Source organism: Equus quagga, chromosome 15 (genome assembly GCF_021613505.1).
Source record: "Equus quagga isolate Etosha38 chromosome 15, UCLA_HA_Equagga_1.0, whole genome shotgun sequence".
In the NCBI taxonomy this organism is placed as follows: domain Eukaryota; kingdom Metazoa; phylum Chordata; class Mammalia; order Perissodactyla; family Equidae; genus Equus; species Equus quagga.
In genome coordinates this window covers 16936391-16963155 of record NC_060281.1, presented here as the reverse complement: position 1 = coordinate 16963155, position 26765 = coordinate 16936391, and positions in this window count along the sequence as shown.

Below are 26765 nucleotides of genomic sequence, written 5' to 3'. Positions count from 1 at the left end.
CTCCTTAAGAAGCTTTGTTCTATTAGTACCTGTACCACTATCTCTTCTGATTTTCCTTCCTGCTTGGCCTTCTCTGCCTCTTTTGCCAGCTCATCTCCTCTTTGGTATCTAAATGTTGCAGAGTCTCAATGCGCTGTTCTGATCCCCATCTCTTCTCAAATACATGCTCTCCCTGTTGATTTCATTCACTCCCATGGCTTTAACTGTTGTCCTTAAAGCAATGACACCAAAATTCGAAATTTCATCTTTGGCCTCCCTATTAAATTGCAGACTTAGAATATCCAAATTCCTACTGCTCTGATTTTATGTCAGGTAAGCTTTTCAAAATGTTCATGTCCCAACAGAATTCTCCTTCTTAATATAAATATACTCATGAATTTCAATCTCCATTATTTTCTTAGTCCAAGCTACTTTTGTTTTTACCAGGACGACATCAATAGTCTCCTAATTTGTCATCCTCTTCTCCTCTTGTCCCTCTACCATCCAGATCATTTTCTTAGGCTCTTTTAATTTGAATTTGGCTTCCTGGAAATAACTACTATAATATATCATGTATATGTTCTCCATTCACTACATTGCTTATTTACAGCTATTTACTTATTTCAAAAATCTCCTTTCAGTAAAAGTTGTCTGTGAGGACATTTAATATGTAAATCAGAGGCAATCTTGATGTTATTTTGTAGTTGGAGGGGCCAAGTCTTTTCCTAGTCTGATAAAATGATTAGTATATTCATGTTAGACTCGGTTTATTGGTGACCAAACCAACTGAGCTAATTTGCATTTAATTTAAGCATAAAATAATCTTCATATCAATAATGTGAAATGTAACATATACTGAAAAACAAATCTAACTGTATACTAAGAATGTACATGGGATACTGAAATAGTTTCATTTTCTATAAAATTTCTTAGAACTTTTAAAAGAAAATATGTTGGTATACACCCAAAAGAACTGAAAGGAACTCAGGTTTTTGCAGACCCATGTTCACAGCAGCATTACCAGCAATAGCCAAAGGTTAAAGCTACCCAAGTGTCTATTGATAGATGAACTGATAAACAAAATGTGGTATAGATTTACAATGAAATATTATTCAGCCTCAAAAAGGAAGAGAAATTCTGACACTTGCTACAACACAGATGGATCTTGAGGATATTATGTTAAGTGAAATAAACTACTCACAAAAGGACAAGTACTGTATGATTCCACTTATATGAGGTAATAGAGTGGTGAAGTACATAGAGACAGAAAGTAGAATGGTGGTTGCCAGGGCCTGGGGGGAGGGGCAAATGTGGAGTTGTTATATAGCGAGTATAGTTTTAGTTTTGCAAGATGAAGAGTTCTGGAGATTGGCTGCACAACAATGTGAAAGTATTTAACACTACTGAACTATACAATAAACAATTGGTCAGGATGATAAGTTTATGTTATATGTATCTTACCACAATTTTTAAAATTTTTTACACACAGAGACACGTACACACTTCAATTGATGATGTGTGCTAATTTCTCTAGTAAAGAAATTTGCTATAATCCCCTTCATGCAAAATTACAGGTTTCATTTCACTTTCGCTCCTGGTTAGGACTCATCTTCCACTCCAGAGTCTGTGAGAATTGTGCACATAAGAACATAAATGATGATCCAGTTGAAACATACCAAATTGTTTATCAAATTACAAGTGCAGGAAGGAGTCAAGGTGAGAAACATTTTCTTATGGGAGAAGGAATTGGGAAATGCCCCATGATGGTAAGGAAGAAACTGGGAAAGAGACAAATTAGAAAATATGGGAATGGTTATATGTTACATCTTGCTTTTAAAAATGGGAGTATGTTCCTGGGGAATGATAGACCTGAATTATGCCTTATGTGCTCTTGAAAATTCCGCCTGGGTTTACTACTCCACCCATGTAAATATCCAGATGCAAAAAAATCTGTAGGATCAGGCCATGGCAGGAAGGTCCCTCAACCTAGGAAGGAGCTGAGAAGACCCACCTGTTAAAGACCATCAAACCTCTCTTTCTAACTGTCCCTCTGGAATCAGAAAGGGGTGGGATGGTGAGAGATACCATACTTTCATACGCTTAAGGCACCAATAACAACTACCTTTGTCTTCAAACCCAAACTCTGGCAATTCTGGGCTTAGAAGATTGATGCTTCGCTCTAACATATAACATTAATAACTTTTCCATGTGCTGGCTGAGATTAAAACATTGAAAAAGGAAGGTAGTCTCTAATTCTTGTCTATGGATTTCTATCCACCCAGCCACTCACCTCCACGTTGACATGAGCTTCTCAAACGTAGGAATATCTTGTATTAAAGTACTTCCCTTTACCTTCTACTCAGCCTATAGTGTTATCTGCGTGTGTGTGAGAGAGAGAGACAGAGAGACAGCTTGGGAAGAAAAGTAGGGGGAGCACAGAGAAATGCACAAAGATGAGGAGGATGTTGCCGTCTAGCTAGTGTTGGACTAGGGACCTTGTTCACTTGACTTTAGTGAAAGAAGCTTTGATTTACATTCAAGTTTTTCTGTGTAGTAGTTGTGCACTAGCTGCATTCTTCTTTACATTCTTTAAGGTTCAGTCTTCAGGGGCAAAAAGGGTATGAGTACATCTGCTCCAGCATTTTGATGGTCAAACAAGATACCATAAGTGAAATTATTTGGTAAAGCTCTCCACAAATTTAAAGTATTGTTATATAACCTGCATTCGATGTTATCTAAATTTTATTGCTTTATCCCTTTGTGACTTGATATATTTTTCATAATTCAAGTCCTGGGATACACTGTCATTCTCTCCAAGAAAGTCAAGTAGTCTTCAAACCTTTACCAAAAATTGAAAGAGATTAATAGGAATGGGTAGTATACTAGTGAGATTTCTCCATTTCACCAGATACTTGTGAGCTACCCATGACTTGATAAATCCACGTATGTGTGAGGTATAGTATAGGGAACACAGGGGTTAAGAGGAGTTCAGCTTTGTTTACAAAAATGGCAGAATTATGTCAAAAGTCACCTACAGTCTAATTCAGTCACTATCATACTCAAAACTTAAAGGATTTGCCCAAGTTGCTTTAACCTTTAGCTAAAGTGAAAAATGTCTATATAAGATGTTGATGTTTTTGAAAACAATTTTAAAATACCTTAAAAAACATTTGTATTAAAAAAAAGGAAATAAGGACCAGCCCTAATGGTCTAGTGGTTAAAGTTCTGTGCTCCCACTTCAGCAGACTGGGTTCGATTCCAGTTGCGGAATCACACTACTGCTGTGGTGGTGGCTCACAATGAAGAACTAGAAGGACTTACAATGAGGCTATACAACCATGTGCTGGGGGGGGCTTTGGAGAAAAAAAAGAGAGGAAGATCGGAACAGATGTGAGCTCAGGGCGAATTCTTCCTTGCAAAAAAAAAAAAAAAAGAAAGGAAATAAAAACAGAATGGGAGCAGGTTTTACTAAGCTGGAAAAATTATTTTGTGAGCAAATTGTAAGGAGGAACATGGATTTAATTATGTATTTTGGAAAACTAGAAAAATGGAATGCAAAGAATTAGTGTGAAGGACCTGGGGATTAGAGCCCTTGAGCATCTGTTGGTTTCCAGTTGATTCTTTCATGGGATCTCCTTATGAAACTTTCCACTTACTAATATATTTGTAGGTGCTACTAAACCCTAAATTACATGCAGGCTTTTCTTTCCCTTTCCAGAGAAATGGCCTCAATGGAGAGGTGGGTTTATTATTAATATGTCCAGTTTCTCTCTCTCTGAAAATAGTGAGCAGATGCTGATCTAGAATAAATCATTTCCTGCACTTAATGAGTCCCTGCTTGTTAATAACGTTAAATTAACTGTTGACTCTCTTCCACCCTCGAAGTAGCAGCACATTATATTTGTTAATTCTTGAAAGCTTTGAAAATAATTCCTCAGTTTTCTTTCTCTCTCTTTTTCTTCCCTCCCTCCCTCCTTTCCCTCCTTCATTTTTATCTACAAAACTGTCAGGCACATATTCTTGTCTCATATTTCAAATGAGGAACCTCAGGCTCACCAAATATATGATTCTCTCCTCTCCCAAAGTCACAGAACTTAGATCACAAGATTATGATCAAGGGCATTCACTCTCCTATTTACTCATTCATGCAATAAATATTGAATTCCCACATGTGCCTGGAACTGTGCAAGGCACTGGGGAGGGAGCGGTGAATGAGAATGAGGCACTGGGTGAAGCCTCCAGCAGTCTCACAAGGCAGATGGACAGTGAAGAAGTAACTAAAAAGGTGAGTAAGAAAAACTGTGAAGGAAACTACAAAATGCACTGCAAGTGAATGATTAGGGGAGGAAGACATTTCCTCTACCCAATGTAGGTTCTTCTGGCTGGAGAACAAATTAAATTCACGTGAGACAGAATAGCAGGATAAAATTAAACAAAGCTTTATAACATGTATACATGGGAGAGGCTCAGGCAAGCTGAGCAACTCGCCAAACTGGCTGAAGCCCCCACCTTAAATATCATCTTCAGCTAATGACAAAGGAGGATGTTGGGGGTGGAGGGGGAGTTGATCATGGGAGATTACCACACAAGTACAGTAAGCAAATACAGATTTAAGTCCTTGCCTTTGGCATTGATTAAGAGTTTCTAGAGATAAGGTCATCCCCCTTCTTCCTGGTACAGAGATGGAGACACCTTTACAGATGGAGATTTCCTTTACAATGTAAATGTCTCTTAACAAAGGGTAAGTAAACTCTGCATCTCAGAGTTCCTTTCCTGTCTGAAGTTTATTAAAAGTAACCAGCCCCAAATAATCCTCATGCCAAAGAGACATATCTTGGGGTGGCCAATTCTAGGCCCCCACAATGACAATGGGACAAAATAGGCCTTTGGGATCATGGAAGTTATCTCCAAGAAAATGACAAGTTGTGACCCAAAGAAAAACTAGAAGGTAGATAAAAAGTGAATGGAGAGGGAGTGTTAAATTTAAGGGAGCAGAAAGGGATATGACTGCTTGGAACATTTGGAAAGTGAAAAATATTCAGTATAGATAGAACTCACAGCAGCAAGGTCTCAGGGGTTTATACCTGTTCTTTCTCCATCTGAATGCTCTGTTCCAAGATGAACTTGTGGCTTATTGCTTCTCCTTATTCGGGTCTTAGCTCAAATGTTAGCTTCTCAGTGAAGTCTTCTTCGACCACATAATTTAAACACTTCCAACACTCTCTATTCTCCTTTAGAACTTCACATTCCTCTATTGCATTTATCGTCTTTCCACATAATATATGCTTCTGTCTCTCCCCCTTACCTAGCATGTAAGTCCTATGAGAATAGGGGCTATTAAGTATTTTGTTCCCCACAGTATGCTCTGCACCATCGAGAGGGATTAGCACACAGTAGGCAGTCAATAAATATGTGTCAAGTAAAAGATAAAGGGGACAAGTATAGAGAAATGAAGACCAGCAAACAGGAAGCGGCAGATCCTTTAGGGAGGCATATGCTATGAAAATAATTTCAGGGCCAGCCCCGTGGCCGAGTGGTTAAGTTCGTGCACTCCACTTCAGCTACCCAGGGTTTCACCGATTTGGATTCTGGGCGCTGACATGGCACCACCCATCAGGCTACACTGAGGCGGCATCCCACATGCCACAACTAGAAGGACCCACAACCAAAATATACAACTATGTACTGGTGGGGTTTGGGGAGAAAAAGCAGGGAAAAAATGAAAAATGATTGGCAAGAGTTGTTAGCTCAGGCACCAATCTTTAAAAAAATAAATAAATAATTTCGTTCTTTACCTTAACAATAATGAAAAAGATTGTGAATGGGTTTAAATAACATGATTTGTGTTTGAAAAACAATACTTTAGTTTTAACATGGAAACTGGCCTCAAAGTGGGGAGAGGTGGATAGGGGGTGGGTAGTGTGGGGGACTGCCATTGGCCACCCCAAGATATGTCTCTTTGGCATGAGGATTATTTGGGGCTGGTTACTTTTAATAAACTGGGACAGGGAAGGAGGCTCTGAGGAGTGGAACTTGCTTAACCTTTGTTAAGAAACATTTACATTTGTATAGGAAATCTCCATCTGTAAAGATGTCTCCCTCTCTGCACCAGGAAGAAGGGATGATCTTATCTCTAGAAACTCTTAATCAATGCCAAAGGCAAGGACTTAAATCTGCATTTGTTTACTGTACTTGTGTGGTAATCTCTCATGATCAACTCCCCCTCCACCCCCAACATCCTCCTTTGTCATTAGCTGAAGATGATATTTAAGGTGGGGGCTTCAGACAGTTTGGCGAGTTGCTCAGCTTACCTGAGCCTCTCCCATGTATACATGTTATAAAGCTTTGTTTAATTTTCTCCTGCTATTCTGTCTCACATGAATTTAATTTGTTCTCCAGCCAGAAGAACCTACATTGGGTAAAGGAAATGTCTTCCTCCCCTACAGTTGCAAGGATTCATCTCAGTGACTGAAGCTATAGATGTTAAGAAGTTACAGATAGTGAGCTGGGATTGAAAGAATGAAATGCATGGTCCTCATTGGAAAGGGCCTTGTGTGCCCTATTATGGAGCTTGAACTTAACTTTACAGACAGGAGGGAGCTATTCTACGGACTCTACTGGGCATGTTTTGGAAAGATGACTCTGACATCAGTATCTAGAAAGTTAAATCAGGGCTTGATATGAAGGAATGTGCCAACTGGAGATTAAGTGACTTGTTCAAGGTTATACAACCAATAGACAGCAGAATTGAAATTCTGACTTTAAATTTAATGTTACTGCCTCTAAACTAAGCTATCCATTTGTTATAATGATATTGTATAACACTAATAGTAATGATATCACTATTAGTCTAGTTGGATGGTAAATTTTGTATATATGTAATCTTATGTATTCCTCATATAATCTTGTAAGGTAAATACTATTATTATTATTTCATATATATATATATATGAGGGTGTATACACATTCCTCACTCCCCATACACAAGCTCAGTGATGTGGGGGCATGGACCTCAAAATCCAAACCCGGAAGACCCATACCACTTTAGAATGGCACTCTCCTCCTACTAGTCCCAGTTCATGCCTGAAGCTGTCACTTGGCTGCTTTTGTTTCTTTCCCCTATAACACCCTCTCCTTACCCTGGTTCAAGAAGACACTCCTTTTGGGGTGTCTTGATCCAACAGCCTGAGTAAATGACCCATTCCCTGGCAGTTTGAGTCTTGGAGCATCTGTGGGGGCTGATTAAACACACAGTGCTTAGTGATATTAGTATTTTATGAAGTGGAAGCAGAGGTCACAAGCAACAGCCTGTGGGTGACATGAAGTCATTTCCTTGTGGAGAAAATGGAATTTCAGAGAAAGAAAATAATTTAAGGCAAACAAAACAAAACATTCCCCCCCCAAAAAAACAAGTTATTTTTTTTATGCCAGGACCTATAATCTTTCTATTATACTACCCTACTTTCACAATATCCTCTTACAAAACAAGTAAAAGTGTAATATATTTTAGAAAGATTTTAAGTTTCAGTTTTAAAATGGAAAGATTCAGTTACAAGGAACTCATTTACGTTACATGTTTCATTCTTATTTAGACTGAATTACTGTAGAAAAAGGAAACTGCTTATACAAACTATACAAACTACGTTTCTGTGAAAATAAAGTTGTATCCACTTATGGCAAAAAAAGAGAAATCATCCAAAATAACTCGATCTTCCCATTTCCATGACAGTTCAGATGATAATGAAATAGAGTATTAACCTTGCTTACATAACTTGGCTGCTACAGGGAGATAAGATTTTGATTGTTAGGCAAATCACATTTGCCCAGAAGCTGTTTCAGAAAATATTTTGCTAACTAACTAGTGACAGTGATGTAATTCTCCAATTCACACTCATTAGTGTTTATTGTGAATGATCTCACTTTTTATTGAGGTGCTGGCTGTTCACTATGAAATTAGTTTTGGCTCTACAAAGGCATCATCATTACTTAAGAAATATCGACTCTTGTTTAGAGGTCAAAGCCAAAAATAATTGGCTCTGTGCATGTGCCCAAGATAACTAGTTATAAATAGATTTCACCTTCTCTTTGATTTGCAAATAGCATGCATAGCAGTGGTCTTAAAAGCCTATGGCAGCCAAGTCAAGTTGAGCAATGTTTGTCTTGTGCAAAGATTCCGGGTCTGGAAGAGGAGTGAGGGCTGAAATCCAGCCAACACTCAGCCTGAGGTATCAAGAGAGAGTGTCACTTTTTCTAATTTGTCCAGTTTTATATAGTCTGGCTGAGGCTGATGAGCTATATGACCTTGGGCAACACTCTCAAACTCTTTGCGCCTCAATTTCCTCAACTATAGAATAATAATAAGAATATTTAGACCATGAAATGAATATGTATGTAATTATATTGTAAACTCTATATTCAGGCACGTATGTGTTTTCATTCACACTTTTAATTTAATTGGCCCTTTTCCTAGATATATCCTGCCTCTCTTCTCTTGAGAAAAATATTACTTCCTGATAGTTATTTTTAGTAAAATAGCATTACCTGATAATTATTTTTAGTAAGAGGAGTTCTGCTCTAAATTTGTTAAAATTCATTTCATCTTAAAAAATTTATTTTGGCAAATGCTAGCATTATGAATAATTTATGGACAAGTTAGCACAAGAGACAGAATACTTTGACGTAAATTTTAAACGGCTTCCAACATACATATTTGATCCAGTTAAAAGCAAAAGACATGGTTTAGAAAATATGTTCAAATGTATAGTGTAACACAAATAAAAGATGCAATGTAAATTTCTGTCAATTTGTTTCTGACATAAAAATATATCTTTTCCCATTCTACACTACTTTAACAGAAAACTGTAACAAATGAGTTATATGTATGCATTAGGCTCTTAAGCTAAGAGGATGGATTAAATCTAAAGTTATGGTTTTAAAAAACAATCAGCGTGTAAATAATTGAAGACATGGGCAGACATGGTCACTCAAAGGAAACAAGTAGAAAGAAAAAAGAGAAAAAGGCCAACAACAAACCTATAGGTGAGGAGTGGTCGGAGGAGCTAAAAGACTAAAATAAATGTGTTGAAGTAGCAGGAAAAACAATTTTCTGGAAGTGAAGAGAGGGGAGAGTTAGAATAGAGGAGTTCTCACTATAAATACTGCAGAGAGGTCAAGTTCAACGTGAGACAGAGTCTTCAATAGTTGCTAGATGTCACAGTATGGTTATTATTTTACTTGTGTGGAGAATTGCTTGAATTTTTCTTTCTCCTATTGTTCAAAGGAAGGTTGGTGGAAGCAATTATGAAGTAAAGACAAGAAACTCAAGTGTGGAAAAGAAAGAAAGAAAAGAATTTCATCTTTTTTTCCCCTAAATTAAGATGCTTAAAATGTTGACTCCTTTGCCACACACCACCTGAAATCCCATTGATTTTGTCAATGTGAACATTCCAGACACAACTAGGAACAAAATGATGAAATAGATTAATTTTTTCTGTTATGTTCCTTGACTTCCTTTTTCAGCATTTTCCCTTTGGAATTACAGACAGATGACATTAAGTATTGCAAACAAGATTCTAACACTGTTTCATAAATTTTAACTCTCTAAGCATTATGTTCCTTAACTGGAAAAAAAGTGAAATAACACTATACAATACATTTAGAGGTGTTTAAAGTTTCATTGTGATAATATATGTGAAATGCTCACAGAATCACAGAGCGGAAACTCTGTAAATATGTGTTTCCATTTCTCTTGCTTCCTTCCTTCTATTAATTCTAGTTATTCCCTCTTCAGAGGACATTTTCCAGCTGCTATCATAAAATTCTCTCTGCATTTTATTCCTTTCCCAGAAGATCTTAGTGCTAGAAAATAAATCTATATTTCACTAGACTATCCAAAGAAGAATTTTTTATAGACTCAATACAAATATCTACCTTCTATTTTGTTAAACAACATTTCTCATACGGCATCATTGAGTTTAAAAGAACGGTTCTAAAGCACTAAGAAAAGGATCAATGTCTAAAAGGTATTTTTGATATAACTGAATTCAACTACAATGCTGTCACGAATCTATTCCTCAGATATGATATTGCGCCATTCAGTTTTTATGACTAGGGGTAGAGAGAAGTTTGACCAACTGGGAGTAAGAATTAAGATCCATAGCATGAAGTAAACCTGGCATCAGAGAAACATCTCATTTTCACAGAAACATGGAAGGAATTTACCCACAGAATATACAGTATAGTAATGAGAGAAGAGTTAAAGATTCTTTCGAAACTGACTTTCTGCTGAGGATGTAGAAAGTAGTTTAACAAATGGGAATTCTTTTGTAAATATCATGAGATGTAGGTAAGTAGGAAATATGTTGTAATTATTGCTTGTTAATGTTTTTAATCACCCATTTGCATTTTTTTCATATGTTTACTCCAAATTCTAAAATTGGGAACAAATGATTTAAGACAAATAAAACCCAGACTAAATGATGTTACAGTAAGTTATAGGTTCTGTCAAAAATGCTATTATTATGGATTACAAAGATACATTTTCTTTCAAGGGAAGAGAAAGGCGATATAACAATTTTTTTCCCTTGACTTCAAGGTTAGATCATCCATTTTTTCTATAAGCATTACTAACTGAGTAAAAAGAGAATGAGCTATTTCTGGTTAATTTTGTTTATTTTTTAATAAACGAATGCATTATGCAAAAATGACATCAGTGTAGCCATTGATGGATATAATGTTTAAATACATTGTGTAATTTGGAGCAAAATGTAAACTAATACAAGTTCTTAAATGTTATACCAATCTTCTTGATGATATTTTATTTCTTAGTCTCTAATTTTTCCTAATGTTTCAACCATTTCAAAACCAAGGGGTGGAGATTTTCTCTCCTGGCCATGACAGAGTAACTAGACATGTCCTTCTTCTGTAAGAAAATTTAAAACTCAAAAAAATATATAAGGCAATAGTCACCAGCAATAAATAACAGGCTATAATTCTTTAGAGAAGAAGAGCATATAATGTGAGTCATACATTCTCTCCATCTTATGTCCCAAGGCAATCGTTGAACTGATGTACAGAGAGATGAAGCCAAAACAGAGCATGGTAGCCTTACTGAACTGATGAGGTTGAGAGATCAGAGTTCTGAATTACAAGTGCTAGAACTCTATGTTACGTTTTGGAGACGCAGGACCTTAAAAATCAGGAACACCTGAAATCTGTGTAGGGTTTCCTTGTAGATTCTTTTAGGCCTAACAGAGTAGCTAAATAGGGCTCAGATCTGAGTATAAAGGGAAGAGATCATGCAGTGCTGAGAGAAGTTGGAGTTCTGAATCAATCAGAGAAGAGAGCCCTGAGTACCTCAGGTACTCAGTTGAGACTCCTATAAAGATCACACCTTAGGATAAAGCAGTATGCCCCAGAGTTAGGGCCATGTCCTAGGACTAAATTGGAATAGGCCAGTGTTAACAAAGAATAAAACCAAGCATCACAGGAACAAGACCTACTAGTAAGTTCACTTTCTGTCAGTGAAAAATTCAGCACTTTTCAAAGAAAGCAATACAACCTAGATTCACCACAATGTACTATACAAAATACCCAGCATACAACAAAACAATTTTAGATACAAAAAAGTTAAAAAAAGACTGTCAATCAAAGAAGAGAAAGCAATAAATAGAAAGAAACTTCACTTCAGGATGACCAAGATACTGGAATTAGCAGACAAGGATTTTTAAAGATCCAGTGTAAGCATACTTAATAAATTAAAGAAAAATATAGCCATAATGAGTGAACAGATGGGGACTTTCCACAGAGAATGACAGAACTATTAAAAAGAAAATTATGGAAGCTCCAGAACTGTGAATGCATGCTATCTGAAATGAAAACTGGATTGAAATGAAATTTGAATTGGTTTGATAGCAAATGAGGTTGAAGTAAACATGAATACAGATCAATAAAAATTTATCCAACCTGAAGAATAGAGAGAAGAAAGACTTAGAAAAATGAAGATGGCATCAGTGACCTGTGGAAAAGTGTCAAGTTGTCTAGCATAAGTAGAATTTCATTCTCAGGAGAAAAGAGAGAAATTATGTCAGAAAACATATCTGAATAGTATTTATAAATTTCCCAACCTTGTAAAAAAGTTTTTAAAAAATGCAAGATGCTCAGTGGACAAGCAGCAGAATAAACTCTCATATTTACACAAAAAGTGAAAAAAATAACATAGACACCCTAGGGCTAATGATGAGTCTGACTCCATTTTTTCATGTTTGACTGCTGACAGCTTTTAAGCCTTACCTCTCTTTCTTCCCCTTGTGATCCACATCTAAGAAAGCTGATAGGAAATCCTGGGCACTCCTCACTTTGGCCCTGGTGAGAGATTCAAACCATGCAACTGTTGCCTACATGTGGGAACATTCACCTTGGCCCCACCCCCTAACCACAATCAAACCTCAAGCTAATCTCTTTTCTTGCTCTCTCAAGCATTACAGACTTCTTTGACAGGCTTTCCCTGCTCTCCCCAGAGATTTCAATTCAATAAGTAGTTAATCTTTTCATACTGTCTTGATATGTATGTGGCATCATCAGTCTTGACATCCAAATCAAATTTGAGATGGGGGTTCATCCACCACAGTAAAAAACCATAACACATGGCAGAACCTAGTCAAATTTCTGAAAACCATGACTAAACAGGAAATAGCAAAACAGAAATAAAATAAGCACACATTATATATACAGGAACAAAGATACAAAAGAGAAGGAATAATGGAGTTTCTCTAAGGTCTTGAAGACCTCTTCACCAGAAAAAGTTTAAGACCATTGGCAGTCGGGACAAACTTTTGTGAACATGAGGGTCATGAATCTCATCCAATTTTGTCTAACTACACAGGCCAGATATAGACTCTGGCTCTTTGAATTTCTGAAACATCCATTTTCTCTTTAACTCATTAAATTTAATGATGACATGGTATCAGAAATGCAATGCATTTTACAACGTAGTGTGAATTGGGTGACACGGACTCCAAGACTTGTAAAAGTACAGACTAAAGGAAGATTAATGAAAGATGGTTACATTCCTATTTTATTCAAAACCGAAATGAAAGCAAATGTTCCTGAATTTAAACTCCGGTTCTCTTTTGAGTTTGGAAGTGATGCCAACTACTGGTTAAGAAAAGGCAAAAAAAAAAAAAAAAAAAAAAAAAAACCCCAATATGGAATATGTTTCCAGAGAATATTTCTAAATTTCCTTGATGTTTTTTTTGAGATTTATCTTTATGAAGGTAGACATTAAAGGAAGCAGCACTTTATCATACTTGATTGAGTTTATGACATTTATCATTTATTTTGTAAACTGATTAATTCAATGCATTACACAAAGGGTATGCTTTCTAGATACAGAGAAAGGAATATACTAGTAAGACTGTGAAGACAAAGGCTCAATATATATCCCTTATAGAATGATTTGATTGTCTAGCAGGGAAAAAGGTAACTTCATTTGTGTAAATGAAGATATATAATAAATTATTGATGCCAAGAGTAACATCAAACGGCCCTCCCCTCCCAAATCACCCTCTTTCATCTAACATAAAGCCTGGTCCAGGGTCTAGCCTGGTGGCATAGTGGTTAAGTTCGCACACTCCATTTCAGCAGCCTCAGGTTTGTTGGCCCAGATGCCAGGAGCGGACTTACACATTGTTCACCAAACCATGCTGTGGTGGCATCCCACATACAAAACAGAGGGAGATTGGCAGAGAGGTTAGCTCAGCGACAATCTTCCTCACAAAAAAAACCACAAGAAACAAACAAGAAGCCTGGTCCTCCCTCACCTACCACCAAGTTGAGAACATGCACTGGGGCTGGCCCGGTGGTGCAGTGGTTAAGTTCGCACATTCCACTTCTCAGCGGCCCAGGGTTCGCTGGTTCAGATCCTGGGTGCAGACATGGCACTGCTTGGCATGCCATGCTGTGGTAGGCGTTCCACGTATAAAGTAGAGGAAGATGGGCCTGGATGTTAGTTCAGGGCCAGGCTTCCTCAGCAAAAGGAGGAGGACTGGCAGTAGTCAGCTCAGGGCTAATCTTCCTCAAAAAAAAAAAAAAAGAGAACATGCACTACCTCAGCTGGGGAAGATGCTGCCACAGCCTGAGTTCCAAATCACTCTGAATGCATTTCCTAGGGGCATAATATTATAAATCATGGTTAAGTAGGCTTGAGAGTCTGAGGCTTCTTAGTTATTTACTTAAATATTTGTTTCAACATAATCGAGTTCTCTCCATGTATAAAGATTAAATGCAAAGATATTTAAGACAGTGTTTACTCGAGGATTTCATGTTATTTTTGTATAGCTTGTCTCACCCGCTACACTATATCCATACTTCCACCTCCACCCTACCAAACCACAGGGATATTTAACTTTGCATGTGAGAATGTGTCACCACTATTTCTAGTAAATACAAGTCTCCCAATAATAATAAGAGAACCTGGAACCTGTTTCTTCTTTTGAATTTTATATTATTCCCATCATTCTAACAAAATTCCTATTGTTACCATGTGGGCCCATATTGACTGAACATGGAAACCTTTAGATTTTGGCAACTATTTCCTCCTCTGGAGTTTGAAAAACAAGATTAAATATAGAAAAAGTGAAGAAGTAGAGCGACCAAGTCAAAGAGCCAAACATTAAATAAGTATTTATTTTTTATCCATTACCAAACATGGTTCTCAATGATGTGAAAAGGAATTATCAAAAACAAACCAATTTTAAGGCTGGCCCCATGGCTAAGTGATTAAGTTCACGTGCTCTGCTTTAGCAGCCTGGGGTTTGCTGGTTCAGATCCTGGGCGTGGACGCACACACCGCTCATCAAGCCATGCTGTGGTGGCGTCCCACATAGAACTAGAATGACTCACAACTAGGATATACAGCTACGTACCGGAACGTTGGGGAGAAAAACAAAACCCACAATTTCGGATTTTAAGGAATATATAATCTAGGATACAAATCTGATACATATGAAAATATCACTAGCAATCAATGATTGAATGTGGTAAGGGGCAGGAGGGTGATACAGATTTGTTACAAGTGCTCAGGAATGAAGAGAACACAGGACCGCGTTCTCTCACTATTGTGCTGAGTGCTAACTGTGTTTCGGGCACTGCAGTGAGCTTTACTCACCTCACAGAACTATCCATTTCAGTTATTCCCTTACAACAATAGCTGAAGCTGTGCTAAAAATTTTGGCTGTTTCTCTTTGCCTCAAACATCCTTTTGATAAAGAACTATCCTAATTTTATAATCCAGGAAGTTTTGGGATACTTGCGTGTGTTCATAAAGATACCAAGTGAAAGCATTAGGATTCGAAACCAAATTTGACTCCAAAACTCCTTTTCACCTGGCTGCTTTGCCCCATGCTCCTTCACCTATGTCTTTATAGTATTTTAGATATATGTAATAGCAGAATCAGGGGTATTGAAACAAGTTTGCACAGAAATTTTCACTTTTAATGTTGATCGTCCCAATAATCCTGAGAAATTCAAATCAATGTCTTTATAGCCCAGAATGTAGTGATAATTCATTTTAGTTATTAGATCATCTTATAAGCATTTGCTAAAATATCTGTTGCCAGACTGAGAGCTCCATGACAATAACAATGTCTTATTCATCATTGTATCTTTAGGTCTAGCATAATGCTGGTCCAACAACAGGCCCTTTGTAAATTATATTACATTGAATCTCCAAACCTGTTTTTCATCTTCCCTGATAATAATAATACAAAGTAACAGACTAAATGTTATTACATATTTAATATATACAATTCTTTGTTTAAAAGGATTGCATGTAGATTCCAGTTATGATAATATAGAGAGTGTTTTGAAATTATATCATTATGTAAATATAAGGTATATTATTTCTCATAGTATACTTCTATTAAAAGCTACAGCATTGTTTTGTTCATAACCCTATTGAGAGAAAAATTTACACACCACTAAATCCGCCTTTTGATCCTTATGGCAAAGCAGCTGAGGGATAAGAATATCACCTGAGCACTTCTTATGTGTTATTAATTCCAATGGCATTACTGTATCTCTATTTTAAAGATAAGGAGAGTGAGTTTTATGAAAGGTAAGTAACTAACATGACCATTTAACTAATAAATAACAGAAGTGGAATTTAACTTCGAGCTTTCTTGCTTCCAAATCTCCTCTTGAAGCTGCCTAGATGGAGAGGGAAGCCTCCTAAATGAATTGTATGGGAGCTAAAAATTTGCGTTCAATTTTTATACATCTGGGAACCCTAATCTTAAGGCTATATGCTGTGCAAATGCCCCTTCAAATTTTCTCTATAGACAAAGGAAAATAAAGTTTAATTTGGTTGCTAAATTTTGGTACAGATATCGCGTTTGGACACTTCCATCTTGAGATCAGGGTTGATGAAGGGAGGAGACAATAGTATATAAAAAGAGGTGAAGGCGACGTGAATGCTATAAAACCAACAGATGAGACTTAGTCAGTGGACAAGGCTCAGTTACCACACTCAAGCAATTACCACAAAAAATTGTATAGTATATTAGTAATTCAAGCACCATCAGATGTAGCCCAAACTTATAAGGATTTCTGGATCACTTACATCTCAGTTCCAGTGGAAGGTGGCCTGAACTCTCTCATTCTGCTAGAACAGGTAGTATTTAGGTAATGTAGCCTGGTTAAAGATAACCTGTTTTGGTACAGGCATAAAAGAAGAAAGCACGAAAGATCAAAGAAGGCAGATATTTCCTTGCCTAATTTTGCATCTCCATGTCCTAGAACATGGTAGGCACTTACATTATTTGTTGAATGAATGTATACAATTGAAATAGAAGGAAAATGCATGTACGGGTCAAGTGACTATTTCTGCTTCATGGTGCTCATGTATTTTGGGTTGTGCTTGACTTTTCAGATTGACCAATAATAGATTCAAAAGGAGATTTTCCCACCATCCATTGCCTGAAATAGCTTGGCAAACTTTAATTAGTTTAGCTGTAGCTAAGTCAAATTAATAAATACGAGGGGATCACTGTCCTCAAGTTCATTAACATCCAGTCCCAAAGCATTACAGTGAAGTCATTTTGCAATGCAGAAGTGGAAAGATCCATCCACAAATAAGGCCGGTTGCATTCCCATAGTAAACTTGGCTATGACCAAGGATGATGGGCAGAGAGATCATAAACTCACACCCAAGAGACCAACTTTGCTCCAAACACTCATATCTTTAATAAATTTGCTTTTTAGAACATCAAGTCCTGGTGATTTTCAATTTCAGCAACTTAGAGAAATTTCATCACCCTTACAGTACAGGGAGGGGAGGTTCAGTTCAGACAATTCATACCCTGGGTTATTACGTTAGGCTGCTACACCAACAAGGGAATTTTAGCATATCTTAGAGAGTACAGGCTAAAGGAGGAAACTAGGAATTTAAATTTGTTAGTGAACTATAATACATTCTTCAATTCTCAATTCTCATTTCTCTCTCCAGTCATGCCTAAATAGAAAAGAATTGTCTTCTACAATATTTCATATATGCAGGCATACATTCAGGCACACATATCCAATCCTCTCCCAATTTTCCAAGCTTAAAAAAGCCCCAAAGCATTAATTTTAAAGTATTCGGAGTATTCTAGACTGCGAAATCTTGTAGAGATGGTTAAAATTAATTTATAACCTGAAAATTACTTTTTATTAAAGACACACCCCTTGAGGCCATCTTAGGGTAGCTAAGATTCTGTCCAACGGGATTGGCTGAAATTGGCCTTACCAAGTTCAAAAGCCTCCAAATTATTGCCCTAGGGAATCGCACAACTGAGACTGGTTATTCTGAAAAAAAGATTGCTTTATTTACTTTGCTATTTTTGAAATACGTATCTTGTACGTCATCCAAACCATTGCTGCCATTTTATAGGGATCTGAAACATTACTGGGGGTTAGTACAGTACAATGAAAGTAAAACGAAATTTTTGTAAAAAAAATCATAAAATAACTACAAAATATTTATAGCTTGGAGCTGAATTATTCATAACATAGGGTGACTGTCAGGTGCTAGAAAGCCTTTCTTTTTTTTGTCTACCTTAATTCTTGCCGATGCCCAAATGTCCACGATCAAGAATTTATAAATTTAGCTAAAGTCTTTGATCCTTATTAGAATGCAAACTCTCCAGGGTTAGTTTTAATTCTTATGGTTCATTTACTTTTTATTAAAGTTACAGAAGGAAGACTTTGACAAGAGGCAGGAGAAGAAGTTGAGGCTACTGGCGCTGGAGATGTCACTTCACCATGAAACTGGGGAATGGCTCCAACAGTCACAAAGGGTTCATCTTAAGTTCAGCCTTAACAACATATATGGGGCATCTACTGTTTGAATGACACTATCCAAGCATGGGTAAGACACGTTATTATACCAGCCTTCAAGGAAAGCATATTGTACTTAGGGAAAACCCAGTTTAAAGTATGAGAATAAATTCATGTACCAAATGAGTTTCCATTTTGTCTTTACTTCTCTTTCACTTAGATGTTTAAAAATAGTCTGAACCAAAGTATTATCTTAGAATTGTTGGTGAAATTTCTAAAAGTCCCTAGAATTTATATGTAACTATTGTAATTAACTATTAAAGAAATATGAGTAGGAGTTAACATTAGAAACTATATCGTAAATGAGTCAATGTGCACATCATGTAGAAAATAATCAGTCCATCTTATTTTTAAATGAGAGATCTCTCTTCTTTTTAAAATATCCATCAACATTTCATTTATCATTTTATAAAGGCACAAGTTATATCATTGAAGAACAGAGGAAAATACACTAGATTAGCTATATTTATTTTCTAGTCCTATGTGCCTGTATAACCTTTGTTAGGTCATTTGGCATCTGTGATCTCCTTTCTTTCTCATAAATTAACAGAAATAGATGATTTTAAAGCATCATCTGGGTGTAACTTTATTCGATAATATTATATTCCACAAGACTTAGGCTATCGGTTTTAATGCCTAGGCTGGTTCACTTGTTAATTATGTTGCATGGATCAAGAATGACAGATTCCTGTAGGGAGAAAAGAAAAATCACGGATCTTTATGTTCAGGGCTCATTAGAAATGTATGTACTGAGTTAGTCACTGAGCTTTGAGAGAAGGACATTCAATTAAATACTTTTTATGAGGTAAGTGAATTTTAACATAAGAGTTAGGTGTTGGGGATACTGAGACCTTAGATAATAAATGAATGCTCTTCTTACTTAAGGGATGTGCCCAATTGTTCTGGATTTTTCTAACTACTGCAAATCTGGCTTCCATGTTATCTTGTCTTGTAATAGAACTATAATTTTAGAAGTTTTGGTTTATTGCTACATTATAACAAGACCACATTTATTAGAGAACTTTTATAATTTTCAGAGTGGGTATTTTTGCTATATGCAAAAGTAAAAATTGATAGAATACCAGGCAAAAATACTGACAAAAGTCCCTTCTCTTTTTGAGAGCACTTCAACCTAAAATGTGACCAGTTTTAGAATTGTTCCCTTTATACGGGATTAATCAATTCCTTAGTTACCAACTTTCCTTATTAAACAATATTCAACTGACCTGGAACAAAGTTTAATATCTATTTTTTATTAAATTGATTTTTAGTCTTTGAACTATAAATTCAGGTTTTGTGGCTTTGGCAAAATATATCAGTGTTTGAAATTTTTAAATATATAGGAGGAATTATTTCTCTATTTCAAGTAGAATGAATATTTCTATTTCCTTTCCTCAGAAAAGCACATATAAAAGCTATATGAAAAAAACAGAGAAGTGTACATTAAGGGACGTTCTAACTGGTATAAAATTATGAAATAAACAATAAAACACACAATAGTGTATCTTATTGGTGGTTTTAATTCTTACCTAATGTAGGTTTACCATGTTTCTCTTTTTTTTTAACTTTAAGTTAGACTACATGTTGTGTTACAGGAAGGGATTACTCAGGCTACAGAGAACAGGTTCCTGTAAAACACATATGTCTTTCTTACATATTATTGAATCCTTTCCCTATGAGCCTCAGGATCTGGCCATGGTACTTTACCCATTAAGGAGAAAACTCCTTTGCTAGAAAACTGTTCTCTGAGCTCTTCTCTATACCCAGTTCTGGTGCCTAAAGAGAAACAGTCTGTAACTGACCAGGGAGCTGGACGATGCGTTTGGAATACAGATGCTTCCTAGTCAACACAAACGGCTGTAAGAGAACCAGAAAATCTGGTCATACCTGCAACTTGAGCATTGAATATCACCTAAATGAGAGCTCCTTTTAAAAAAATCTTGAACTCACAAAACTCCTCTTTTTGATGAAATGCCTCCTCATGACTAAGGTTATACAAAGGTCTTCTAAAGTGCCAGAGCACCCAATATAAGCGGAAGCTATTATCCCATAATTATGAAACTAAAATATTTCACATTCCTAGGGCTCTTCTTCATTTGTAATGCATTTCTTCATAGATTTTCTAATTTAATCCCACTGAATTTTCATTGCCTTGAGCCACCTCTGCCTGTTCAATTAAAGCTGCTGTCCCACGATCATTTTACCGTATGAGTCTTTTTATTCCCCAGCAATGGCAAAAAGAAGATTTTATAAGAACAGCTAACCTCAGTGCATGATGGACATGGGTTGATTTTTGGAAAATTTCTCTATGTTCTTACAAGTTGACATTTCTAATTGTGCCAGGTTTTCAGACTAAAGATGGTGATGTATCTTTATTGGCAGATACTTTCTCCTGAGCAAAAATGGATTCCAGTAAAGATTGTTCAGTATGATTCCCTCACTCGTTCCTCTATTATACATTTGGAATATTCCTGCTCCTTCTCCCCTCAGAGTTATTGCTTTTACACATTATTTTCTCCCTCTCAAATTCTGGCACTTTCCCAAATACAAATTTCATTTTCTTTGTGGGTTCCTTTTCCCAATACAGTGAAAAAACAGCCAACAAAATGTCTCTTTTGGGCCAAGATCTGATATGGTATGAAAATGAGCTACAAATGAGACTAGTTTGGAATATGTCGTGGTGCATCCTGTTTGCAAAGGCTCTGATTCCTCTGAGTGTTTCCGAATTGCTCAATGTGCTGGGCAATCTTCTAGGTGGGCATATTCATAAAAAATATAGGAAAGGTAAAGGTGTTTGCACATGTATTTCTATCCCTTCCTACCTCTGCAGCACAACTGATTTTGGAAGCTCATTATAGCACGTAACCAATTACTGACAAAGTTGTATTGTTTATGTTTATGTATCAAACCTTAAAAGAAAAGCAGAGAGGATGTTTACAAATGGAAGGTAAATATTAAGTTCATAGAATATGTAGATTTACTTTAAATGGGGAGAAAGGAACACTTTTAAAACGTGATTTGTTTCTAAATATCAAATTATTTTCTATGTAAAATAGGTCATATTTTCTATATGAAATATTTTCTATGTGAAAGCTCCAGTGCAGGGATTCTCTAGATCCCTCCACTTGAAGATCGAACATTGTGAATCAGCCTGTATTTCTTAAGCAGTGATAAAGAGTTCTGCACTGCCTTCCACTGCAGGGTGGAAGACACAAAAGAGGCAGCGTGTTTAATCCTGGCTGCTGTACCCTCAAAGAGACAAAGCCAATCTGGGAAACATTCAAAGATGTTAATAGTACACGAAATTAAGCCTTCATTTCTGAACATCTGTTCAGGGAGTGAACACGTTCAGCTTAGAGTAAAAAGGGGAACAAAACCCACTTATTAAATATATGTACCAGAGATCAAGATAGTGAACTTTAATATCTTAAGGATGCTCTTACAGGAAAAAAAAAAAAAGTAGAATGAATCTGTGGACTAGAATTAGGATGGAAGTGGAGATCTTATAGTTAGCAATATTTTAACCCCAGATTAAGGAATTTATTAAGGAACTTTGCAATGCCAGAATGAGCTACTTCAAGAAGAACTGAACTGCCCTTGAGTGTAAACAGTTTAAACGAGAAATTGGCAGTTATTCTGTAGAGGTTGTTTAAGTATAGGGTGACAATTTTAAGACACAGATAAACTATGACTGAATGAATATTGAAACCAAATAGTAGGACTCTTGTCTTACAGTAGCTTACATGTGTGACAGGTTAACAGAGTAATAAAAATGATGCACCAAATGACAAGTTTACATTCATTGTCAGATTTTCATTCAACGGATTGCAGAAATTATAGCCACGCTAGAGTACAAAACTGACATAAAAAGAAGCTTGCTTTAATTTTCTAGTATCACTGGTAGGATGGTACCAACAAAATACTTACGTGGAGGTGCTGCTGAGAGCTCCTGTCTCTTCCCTGGTGCATTCACTTCCTAGAGATGCTTTAAAAAATTACAACAAAGATAGTGGCTTAAAATAAGAGAAACTTATCTTCACTGTTTTCGAGGCTAGAAGTCTGAAATCAGGGTGTCAGCAGGGCCATATTCCCTCTGAAGACTCTAGAGAAGAATCACTCCTTGCCTCTCTCTAGCTTCTGGTGGCTCCAGGCAATCCTCGGTATTCCTTGGCTCATAGCTGCATCACCACAATCTCTGCCTCTGTCGTCACATGGCCTTCTTGTCTGTGTCTTTGCTTCCAAATATTCCTCTCCTTTCTCTTATAAAGACATCAGTCATTGGATTTCAGGCCCAATCTAAATCTAGGATGATTTCCTCAACTAATTACATCTGCAAAGACCCTATTTCTAAATAAGGTCACATTCTGAGTTTCCAGGTAAACATGGATTTCAGGAGGACACTACACGCAGGGACCTCAAAAACCACTGAGAGGAAGCTGGATCTTTGATTTCGTTATATTTCTACAACCATGGTTCTAGTCTTAAGGTTTTAGTGATATTGTAAACGGTGGAACCACTTCAGGGCAATAAGAAAAGACTGAGATGGTAAGTTGAACTGAATCAAAATTTCAATCTCACAGTAGTTCACTGATGCTGTTGATGCTGTGTTAGGAAATCCTTTGATCAGAAGGGATGGTAAAATTATTTACATAAGGGTCATGGTTAGATGTAAATCCCACATAGGCAGAGCTGGAGTAGGGGGTGTGGCTCATAATCTGATGCTGTGGTGCATAGTTATTTCTCCTTCACTGCTTTGAGATCATAAAGGAGAGAAACAAATTTTTAAAAACAGCATGGAGTAAATACACATTTATTGGAAAAATCCTAAAGCATACATGATGTGTAAGAGAGGCCTCAACCGTGAGTAAAATTCTAAATGATAGTGGATTGAAATCTAGCTACCTGAAAGGAAATTGTCCTACCAATAGCCACCTGATTGCCATCCTGTAGAGGGCAAAAAAGACACTCGGAAAGCAAAAAGCAGGAAGAAAATTATCATCAACATCTTCACTGTGATAACAATAGAACATTGATTACAACATTGCCCCAACAATTCACACATGGCTGTCAGATAGCCACCTGCCTTGTCTGAAGGAAGTCTGTTTTCTTCTAATTCTTTTTCACTGTATCTTACAATGTACCATTTCATCTTTCAAAGACAAATTCACTAGATGAATTAAGTTTGCCCTCCCTCTCTGAGATCCTAAGAGAGAAGCTGCTTTTGGTTATTTATTGGCTATAACTGTGTAGTGTCTATAGGAGGCCCACACTTTTAAAAATATGGCCTCCTGGATTCTCATGGGAGAAATACGACCTTCTCCTTGTCTGAACCTCTAGATGATCCAAGAATGTTCTCAGTATCGCCAATTACCCAAATATACACAGGACATAAACTTGAAGTTCCTTTGCAAAATGTTCATGTCTCTGAATTATTCTTGGTCAGGCAAAGAAAAAAAATATTTATGAAGACTCCTGCATGCGGATGTTACCTATTATGGGGTGAGGACTCCAGTGCCACCCAGGGGAAAGACAACTGCTATCTGTGTGTGTCTAGAAAGAGGTAAGCAGGAGTTACTTTATCTTGTTAGTGGAGCTGATAATATAAATCAGACCTGAGGTTTTATTGAAGGACAAAGGCCTTAAGAAAACGTTGGGTTGTCATCTCTGCTTTAGATTTTGGTGTTGTCTTGTATCCTATAGATCATATTTATAGGGCTTTTAGCTGCTTCTTGTATCTAGTAGAATTGCAGAAATAACAAAAGGATGTGTGTCAATTAACATGGTTAAATATAGAGCTGATTTGGAATTTTAAAAAGGCAATGAATAATAGCGATTTAACTATTTGTATAAATAAGAAATTGTTTACATTGATCAAGTGATTTGCCACAGAATGGATACTGGATAGCAATGGCTCTGAGATTTGAACACATATTGTCTGTCTCCAAATTCTCTATCCATTCCTTTCTATACATTGTCTCAAGAAATAAAGATATAGGCCATGAACATCCTTCAGGGAACAATAATGACACATTGGTAAATTGTTATGCTTGTTTAATTCAACAAAATCCCCACAAACTTATAGATATACGATAATTTGTATTTTCAATTTTTTCACCATGAATATTGACTGTCAGTAGGTTTCCTTATATTTTTCCAGAATAGATTAGGAAATAACATAAACAAAAGTGCCTATCAGGAGCTCTTTTTATTTGCCTCATGAAATTAAAATAAAACCTTGTATATACGTTCATTTAATTTTAGAGTATTGGGCATTTAGCTAATGTAATAATATGCTAAATGAAAATAATTCTTTGTCAGACAGTAATCTCTACTGATAACATTCAAAAAAGCAATTGCATCTGAAAAATTTTAGTCAGAAGTCTCTGTAAAAGATGTAAGTTTCAAAATGTCTGTACTATCACAAATGCAACACCTAGCTCATGACGAATTCAAATTCTAAACACTTAGATTGTGATTCCTTTCATTTAAAGAGACACAACTGAATAGATTGCCAGTTGTGTAAAGGGCTAAATTACAGAAAGCCTTCATTCCAAAGTCTGAATTTTATTTAAAATATAAACCCATTGACTTTCTAGGAACCAGAAAAGTACATGACACGCCCGCCAATATCTCAGCTGAACAGAGACCATGAACCTGCTCTCCTGGGGGGCCTATAATCCTCACACATAACAATATTTCTTCATGTCTCTTTATTTCTATCATTATCTCAGCTGTTTATTTGCTGGTTTATATTGATTTGGCAATGTAAAAATGTAATGGGCGCTCTTCTAGGCTCTGAAATTGTGACAGTAAGTACTGATGGCTCCCAGGAAAGATGATGAACGAACATGGGAAGCTGGATGCCACATAAACTCAACTCTGATGGATGAGAGAACTGAATATAACCCTGTGATAAACCCCTGAAGGAATAGATGGTATGTGCACAGCAGGGTGGGTGGGTGGTAGAGGGCCAGTGAAAACTTAGAGCAGGAGAGCAATCTCGTAGTGCCTTTTCTCTCTACACATTGTTCTGGGTAGATTTTTACCCACCATGACTGCCTTGGGGTAGGGGCAGACAGACAGTAATCGATGGCAAGATCATATGGGGCAAGCAACTGCCCAACCATGACGAGAAACAGATACCACATTGCTGGCAGATGGGCAGTGGGCCCCTGAGCACTCATTCCTCCCCCTAGGCCCACCCTCCACAGACTTTCATCAAGTAGGACTTCCCTCAGAGCCCAAGCAGAAATTGGTTTGCCAGACCAATCTCCTCTCTCTTTCCTGCTCTCTCTCTGTTTTGTACTATTATTGGGTTCTAATTGTAGCTAAGAAATAAATGTACTAATCTATACTTCATTTGCTAGAATTTTTACTTTCTCTTACATTTGGAGCTAGATATTTGAAATTCCGAAGTAAATTCTGCCCCCCTGAGTCCTGCTCAGTGCTCTGGTGGCAGAATATCAATTCCTTCTTATACAGAGAAATGGGATCTCACTGATAGGACATTACCAGCCTAATGGAAACAACTTGTCTGACATGGATAATCCATCTTTACGAAAAATCGTTGAACTATATCATACTATATAAAACTGCATTTCTAAAATTTCCCAACATCAGTACAAGATAACATTTATCAGTGCATTAATAGGTCATCCTGTCCTTAATCTACAATATTAGCCTTGACTAAACTATCTTCTGAAAACAAAAATAAATGTTTATTTGAACTTGGGTATTTTGATATATGAATAGAATAGCGCATTAGCCAATTTTCACATTAGCAAAAGTTGTTTATTTGACATAGTTACACCCTCTGTGTAAGAAGGCAAACAGCAGACATTTTAAGTTCTGTCACAGGAAAGACACTCTGAGAGGCAGTGTTAGAGAGATCATTGAAAGTGGAGAGTTGAAAACAAACTAAAGTCATTTTTGATTTAACAATAGAAAAAGGTAAATGACATATAAACTCATAAATTAAAAATTGTTGGTGAGGACGTGGAGAAAAGGGAATGCTTGTATACCGTTGGTGGGAATGTAAATTGGTGCAGCCACTATGGAACTAGCATGGAGGTTCCTCAAAAAATTAAAAATAGAACTACCATATGATCCAGAAATTCCACTTTTGGGTATATATTCGAAAGAAATGAAATCACTACTTCAAAGAGATATCTGCACCCCCATGTTAATTGCAGCATTATTTACAATAGCCAAGACATGGAAAAACCTGTATGTCCATTGATGGATGAATAAAGAAGTCTACATACAATGGAATATTATTTAGTCATAAGAAAAGAAGAAAATCCTGCCATTTGTGACAGCATAGGTGGACCTTGAGGGCATTATGCTAAGTCAAATAAGTCAGACAGAGAAAGAAATACTGTATGATATCACTTATATGAGAAATCCAAAAAAGC